Source organism: Cygnus olor, chromosome 2, assembly GCF_009769625.2.
Source record: "Cygnus olor isolate bCygOlo1 chromosome 2, bCygOlo1.pri.v2, whole genome shotgun sequence".
NCBI classification, from domain to species: domain Eukaryota; kingdom Metazoa; phylum Chordata; class Aves; order Anseriformes; family Anatidae; genus Cygnus; species Cygnus olor.
The window spans coordinates 26,890,053-26,897,906 of NC_049170.1; the positions used below are offsets into that span (position 1 = coordinate 26,890,053).

At 41.3% G+C, this 7,854-nt stretch overlaps 1 long non-coding RNA gene across 1 annotated transcript; it reads right to left on the reverse strand.

Moving 5' to 3' along the window:
* Nucleotides 1-2,376: 2,376 nt before the first annotated feature.
* Nucleotides 2,377-6,810, reverse strand: LOC121066317. Its single transcript, XR_005817669.1, has 3 exons — nt 6,196-6,810; nt 4,294-5,242; nt 2,377-4,044 (listed from the first exon to the last, which is right to left on the reverse strand). It is a non-coding gene; the product is annotated as an uncharacterized LOC121066317 (long non-coding RNA).
* Between the last annotated feature and the right edge of the window lie 1,044 nt (nt 6,811-7,854).

Here is a 7,854-nt window from a genome sequence, read left to right on the forward strand (position 1 = left end):
GTTTTAGAAGGTTTGCATTTCTTTCAATGTCTTTTGATTTCCTAATTTATATATCTCTGTCCAACCAATCTGCAAACTTAACAAGTGGAACTCGGGACTTTTGTAGACAGATCAGTACAGAATTATGTTATTTATATTTTCAGATAATGCACACAACAAACATGTTTTTCTCTCCTAGTTACCAATGCCAGCTAGGAACATCTATCATCATTTTATAGGTCATCACATCATCATATGGATATAGAATCTGTTTTTCACAAGCTCTTTGATTAGATTACTAGGATTAGATTATGGGGGCTTTGCTGATGCTAAAAGCCTATTTACTTATAATTATGAAAATAGTGCCAGCTTGCCACGACCTCTTTCCTCTCTTTCCCTGTGTGCTCTGAATTTAGGGAACTTTCTACTCATCTGTTCATCTTAGAGTTCTTTCATAAGATATCTATCATCTTAGTGTCTAACCACCAGCATTCATGGAAGACACTAGAAATTTGGCAGCAGCATCCTGTGGGCATCCCAGCTGTGAACAGAGCTTATTGAGAAGGCAATTGCGCTCGTCTTCAAAATTCCCAACACATTTAAGGGCAGGTTTGGGGCTTTGTTTTGAAAACGTGGTGAGTGTCTGGGAAGAAATCCAGCCTCCTGGTTCTCCATAGCTCTGCCATGCTGTACTCCCTGGAGTGGTGGCTTGGGTGGCTGGGGCACCCTGGCCCCTCTGCCATGTCCTGCTCCCATGCTGGAGGTGGCAGGAGCAATGAGATGAGCACCAGCCAGGCCCTTTCTGCATGCCTGGGAAATCTGCCACTCGAGGAAAATCCCCAGCAGGAGCCTGCCATGTATTTTTTGTTTGTGCAGTGCACGGCATGATGTTGGCATAGGAATCAAAGCAGGGTGGAAGGTCTGTCACAATATGTGATTTTTAACCGAGAAGAACTAGGGGACAGAAACCTTTTTAATATACATTTTGCCTTATAGATGGAGACAAAGAGGAGGGGAGAAGACAGTGTTTAAAAAGAAGGAAATGTGTTTATCATGTGTGTGCGAAACATTTCTTCAAAGAGCAACATGGAGAACAATATTACTTTTGTGCTCTGTTAAATTATCAGAACCACAATTGCAAACACAATTCGACTTTCAAGCAAGAATGAGATAAGAATTCCAAATCTATCACAGCAGCTCAATAGCACCAGCACCTGGTAATGCTGTTTTTTGTTTGCAAATGAGCATTTGTCTCTCTATCTGCATGGAAAGCTTTTATATCTAATCCTGTCAATTTGTATTGCAGATACTGCATTTCCCTAGAATTAGCGTAACTTCCCTTATAACTTCTGAGAGATTATTAGGTGTGATTTTCAAAAACTTCAAGCTTTTATAGTAAAACTCCTTTTGACTTGACAGAGCTATACTAGCTGGGGATCAGGCACATCTGAAAATCATATCCATAAATAACAGCACCTTTTTGAAGATGCAAAGTGTTTTGTTTTGACATAACAGTGCTTCTCATTCTAAGTTCTTCACAAACGGTTGGTAGATTAGTTTCATCTCATGCCTAAAATGTACGTATTTAGCATATTCAAATGGCAAAATGGTAATCCAGAGAAAACCAAATGTGCTTTTCCTTCTTCAAATCCTTGTTCTCCTTTGCTTTTACTCCATACAATGTGTTCCAGCTTGTATGGCCAATGATCTCTCCTACATCAAATATTCATAGCTTCACCTCCCTCCTTAGTGACCATTTAACATCTTTTGACACCACTAGACCCATCTGCTAAAAGTCTTGTCCATAGCCCTATTTTACTCAGGTTCTTATCCTTCTGATTGCTCTGTTTCTTTCAGGGTTTCATTTAGACCATACAGATCTTTCCCCTTGTCATGGACAGAATTTGCAGTCCTCTCTTAGGATCCAAATAGAAATATTGCTCTAATTCTCCAGATTCATTTCGATGAAGGTAGTGCTCCCTGAACACATCATTGTTAGTTAAATGTTTGTGTATCTTGAATGTAAATCCTCCAGTTTAAAATTAGAAAAATCCGATATGAATTATTGGGAAGAGGGCGTGAATTACTTTGCTTATTTCAGCTGCAAACATTTCAACTCAAAATATTGATATGCAAAATATTATCATAATTTCGGTTGCATCACATACAAAGACACCTAAGCACCCCTGAAATCTGGGAGACTCAGAGACATGCATCTTTCCCCTTGCTTGCACAAGTGTCTTTGAGTGTTTTGTATTTTGGAGGAAATAAAAGACATTCCCAGGCTTATTACAAGATCATTTTGACAGAGGACTTTTTACCTGTTGTTTTGTTTTGTTTTTTAAATCATGGAAATTTGAAAGTTGGTGGTTATGGTGTTATGATTATATTTAAGATTTAGTTGGTCTTTAGCAATCAGTAGTTGTCAGCTGCCTTTCTAGTGTTTGTGCCCAGAGACATTCCTTGTGGTAGATCCTACAGGCTCTCTGGGTGCAGAGGTTCCTCCTCTGCTTAGGGACAGAGACTTTTCTATCATTTCCAGCAGGTGGATAGAGTTTCTCTGCTTCCGACTCACTGTAAATTTTTGTAAATTTAAGTGACAGGTTGATGTTTCTACTGCATAGGCCTGAAGGCCCTACCCTGCTGCCCTACTGAAAAATGTGGCCTGTCAAGAGACCTCTTCTGCTTCTGTCCTTTCTAGAAGGAAACCTTACTCTGCTGCTTCTTCTTATCAGTCCAGAGGCTTTGAAGGCATTTCCTAGGAAGAGCTACCTAGAGACAGAAAATTAGATATGCCACAGCCATATCCTCATCTTCTCTGACTCTGTATTGCTTAAAGCCGCTGGCTGCAAATCATATTAACTACTATTGAAGAATGGTTGGGATGGACTTGAATGACTCCCAGCTCTTTTTTTTATTTTTTATTTTTGGAAGAGTTTTATTCTTGAGTCTTCACAGAGTTGGTGGATTATTATCATGACACGTTATCAAACAGTGCACCTTCCCCTACCACCAGCTACGAGTCCCCAGTCCCCCCCTTGGGTTAGTTCAGGTGCAAGGGTTAGGCCTTAGAGCAGAGTGTGGGACACTGACAGGACAGTGTCCCCATCCCCTGAAAAGGGTGAGCAAGACAAACCAGGTAGAATGGTCTGACATTCACCCCCATTACATTTCTGATGGTAGCTGATGACTTCTACTGCCTGTGCCATTTATTCTTGTCTCGTTGCACAGGACTTTTCACGTTGTGGGCACTGTCAGCGACCACCCCAGCCCAGGGGGTGCCACAGCAACATCAGGCTGTACTCTGCAAGTGAGCACAAGGGAAACACAGTTCAGCCTCCCAAATAAAGCCCAGCACCATACGGGTGTCTTTCACTAGGAGCCATGCTCTGAGCTGTAACAGAGCAGGTCTGGCTGTCCCTTGACCACCATCAGCCAATATGTCCAGACACAACAACCAGTCTCCTTTCGTCACTTGTCAGTGCCTGCTGATAGTGATGTTTTCTTCTCTTTGTAGCTGAGTTCCACACAAAGATCCTTGATTAGTCAGCAAATTCTGGTAAAGATTAAATTTGAACCAATATAATGTCTATGAAAAAAGTGGTTCATCCTCCCTTCTCAGCTGGGGTGGGAAGACCAGGGAACATGACTGATTCTTACAATAAAGGCCAACACATCTGAAGCACTTCAGTTCAGTAGTGCTATTCCTACATTGGCCTTTCCATTCAGGATTTTGCATCTCAGACACAGATGTCTCACGGCAGCCTTCTGAATTACAGCAGACTCTTGACATGGCAACAGACATGACATGTCCCTCTGTGGCTGCTCATGTCAGAGAAGGGCAGGTAGGCTATCACCCTCTACTACTCCTCAGAAAGGCTCAGTGGGTGGGAGGTGGTCTTTCCTGGAAGTTTGAATCTGTCAAGTAAGGAATTGGTGATGACCTTCATTTTCTGAAAGACCCTCATGCACCTTTTATTCACTGGAAAAAATCTCACCACCTAGCCATTTAAAAGAAAATTAAAATGACTTTTGGAGACAGAGATGCTTGCTTGACTCTTCTTACTGTTTAAAAAAAAAAAAAAAAAGAAAAAAAAAAGAGTTATGAGTACCCTAGAAGGAGATAGTAGCACCAGGAGAAACCTGCTGCTTCTGCTGTGTTAAGTTCTCATTCATTTATCTGACAAAAAAAAACCTAAAGAACTTCAAAAGTAGCTTTTCTTATAAAAATGTCCCATTTTCCCAAAAGGACATTTACATCCACAGGCCAGTCAGCGAGCCTGGAATATAATTTTACCAAATTGTTACACTTACCTCTGTTTTTAGACGCAAATCCTTTGATGACCTCAGCGGGGTTCTACATGAAGTAAAAGGCCCATTCATGGGAGTCTAATTGTAAGAAAAGAGCCCTAAAGTGAAAATACGACACCTGCAATCTCAGTATAGTGTTGAATAGTTGGTAAAGTTTTCAAAGCAAGTTTTGTGGAACATCACAACTAGATTTTCAGGTAATGGTTCTCCATCTCCAGCTGACGTCAGCTGGAACTGCTTGCTCTTGAGACTTCTGGAAAGTAGGGCTCTTGTACTTTGCTTTATACATCACAAATTTTAGAATCGTTTCCCAGGAAAGCTGTGTGCTTTCCATAAAAAAGAAAAACCTCTAAAGCAATTTTTATTTGTCTTCAATATCTGTCAAAAAAGCTGTGTTAGTCTTTCCTCTCCAAATAACCAAGATAAGGTTTGCAGCCAAAGTTTGGCATCTTCAGTTTAATGTAGTCAAAGTGTACAAGAAAACTTTGCACATAATTTAGAAGTCTAAAGCACTTGTTTAAAAAGGAAGAGCAGGTTTAATTGAGCATACAACCATGTCAGCTTGTCATTCCTGGAGCAGGTAGTGTCTGCAGACTGGGGCTGAAAAGTGTTGCAGTAGATGTCTGACTAAATCTTGAATTTTCAAGGAAAAGGAATTGATCCAACATTTTTCTGATACCTAAAGATCCAACGGAGGACATTTGGGATGTGCAATGAACTCAAGCCTGGGAAGGTGAAGCAGTAAAGCTTTACCCCTTTGCTTTCTTTAGACTGGAAGTTATTGGCTTAGTAGAATGTAGGGAATAGAAAGAAGCCCAGCTCAACTCAGTATTTCAACGTTGGTCCAGATGAAGCAATTGGCTTTCTGTAGAGAGACTCCTGGGTGGGGTCACAGTTAACCTGGAGGCAACGGTTTCCACAGGGCTGCTGAAACCCATCTGAGCAGGACTGGCTACAAAAATCAGAGCCTTGATTGTTAAAATCTGAGGATCACAAATACTCATCAGATAAAGCACAGGTTTGGGGTGAAGAAAGAGAGGATAGTAGATTTGGTGATGATACAGATGAATATCTAAACTAGTGTAATGTACCTGTCAACATAATTGCAGTTGTTTGTCTGATGATCCTATCAAGCGTTACAATTTCTTTTTCCCCATTTTTGTTTTAGGTAATTTTGGATTGCATTTTTAAGCAGTTATAAGTGAATTATAAAGGAAACAGGTTAAGAAAAATGATAATCCAAATATGACTGTAAACTTGCTTTTTAGGCTTTAAGCAGCTATGATAGCTTTATCCCTTCTTTATATCTCTTGATAAATGACAAGGGTTCATGGGAAGCTGTTAATAGGGACAGGAAGAGAGGTACATAGCCTCAAGAAACCTATTTGCATTTCTCACAAAATTATGCAATACAGACTGTTGTCCATAGCACCATAGCTTTTGGATTCAAACAAACGAACAAAAAACTGGCATCATGGTCTACCTCTAGTGAGAGACTAGATAGACAAAATAGACAAGCTAGACAAGGGAAAGACAGGCATAAGGACTCACAGAGAAATGGGGTTGTTTTCTACGATTGCTCAGTATAAGTCAGTAGCAGAACTGGAAAGAGAACCAAAGTATTTTAACAGTAAAACCTCATCTAGTAGGCTCTTACCCTCCCAGTGTGCTTCCTTGTCAACATGCTTCTAGCACGCTTATGAACCTTTTGTCCAGGAGGTACCCTATTCTCCAGCTCCTCATGATAGAGCTATTACTACTGAAGATAATCATCGTTTCATTTGTGTAGAGAAAGTCAGGCTCTGTCTTGTCTTTTCAGTCCTTTCTAAAGAGCCATAGGCCAAAACAATGGGCCTAGCACCGTTCCCCAAAAAGGGACAGCATAGGTTCATCATGCTTTCTTACCTCTTCCCTGGCAGATAATGTGGACTCTCCAAATGTCACAGCGATGAGTTCCAGCATCCCCAGACGGCAGCAGCCTTGCAGATGGTGGGTGGAAATGCAGTCCTAGGGACCTGCCCCTGCTCCCTGCCTGGGGGGATGCCTGGAGCTGCACTTCTGGCAGTGCAAAGCGCCCCACCAGGACCCTGCAGGGTGCTCCTTGAGGGAGTTGGGATGGAGCCTCCTTCCTCTGTGATGGTGACCCCAGGCACTTGGGTCCTGACAGTGCTTCATGCCTACAAGGATGCAGCCCTCATATCACCAAACAGCGAATCACTGGGACAGCTCTATGTCAGACAGGGTGCTTGAGTGGTGTGTTGCAAATATACAGGATATTACACATCACTAGCAAAAAACAGTTAACTTGGAAATCCCACCTAGGCTGGCCTTTTTCTGGTTCTATTAAGACATTTACATATTTTTAAATACAATCACAAAATAGCACACTAGTAGTTTTACTGTCAAATAAATGCCTTGTAGGCACAAGGACTTCTCCCCCCCCACCATCACCACTCCATTTATCTTTTGCTTAAATCCTTCCTCTCCAGAAATAATACAAATAAAGCCTCTGGGGCCTGTTTATATAATGGGGATTTATGTCATTTCAAGACAAATGGCATTTGCTAAGTTTCAGGGAAGCACCCGTATTAATTGTATTTCCTGCTCATGTGTTGCTTTTGTTTGCAATAAAAGAATTCATCTCAGGTGAGTTAACCTTGCTTTTAGAGAGGGCACCTGCAGTTATCTTAGTGCTTATTGTAAATCAAAACATGTTGAGCCTTTAAAGCAGTGAAATAAAGAGGTGCTGACAAGAGGGTATGCCAATAGGATTAGGAGCTTTTCTCACCACTTGTATTATCAGGATGGAGAACTGAGTCATGTTAAATTACAGGGGGAAGAGATATTCCCAGAAATTCCACAGATCGGAGATTGACTTGCTCCTTCAGTAAGCCTATGGATAGGAGGGGCATCCTGTGCTTGGCTAGATTAAGGGGGGGGAAAATAAGAGAAAAAGACACCTCCCTTTTACCCTTAGGCATCTATAATTGACCAAGATTTTTCTGCTTGTGATTTGATCCATCCAAACCCTGTTAGAGGCACTTGCCCCCAACTGAGACCAAGGCTGAGGTGAATAAGAATTAGGTGACTCACTCATATGTACTATACATGCATTCACATCTATTAGGATAAATGACATGTCATTCAATTTAAGCACAGGCAACTGGAGATTGTCATATTTTGAAAATGACAACTGTTATTTATTTATTGAGAATATTTATACAGGTTCTTCCTAGGTACAGAGAATGCATTTTTCAGCAGCTGCCAAGACACGAGTGAATCAGGCGATTACACAAAGACCAGAGAGGCAATTCCACAGATAGAGAAACAAAGCTGGCATGCTACTGGCCACAGGGGCTGGGTCAGCAGAGCTGAATGGTGTGAAACACCACCAAAGTCATTAACCTGACAGTTTTCTGTGGTCATTTCAAAAGTACTGATCGTGATGCTCTGACCCCTGCTATATTAATACAGAAAGCAATATGTTAGGTGGCAGCAGGCAACTGTGTTTTAGCCCAGTTTTTAAGAATGGGAAAACTGGAATTGATCTGATGCTGATTTCCT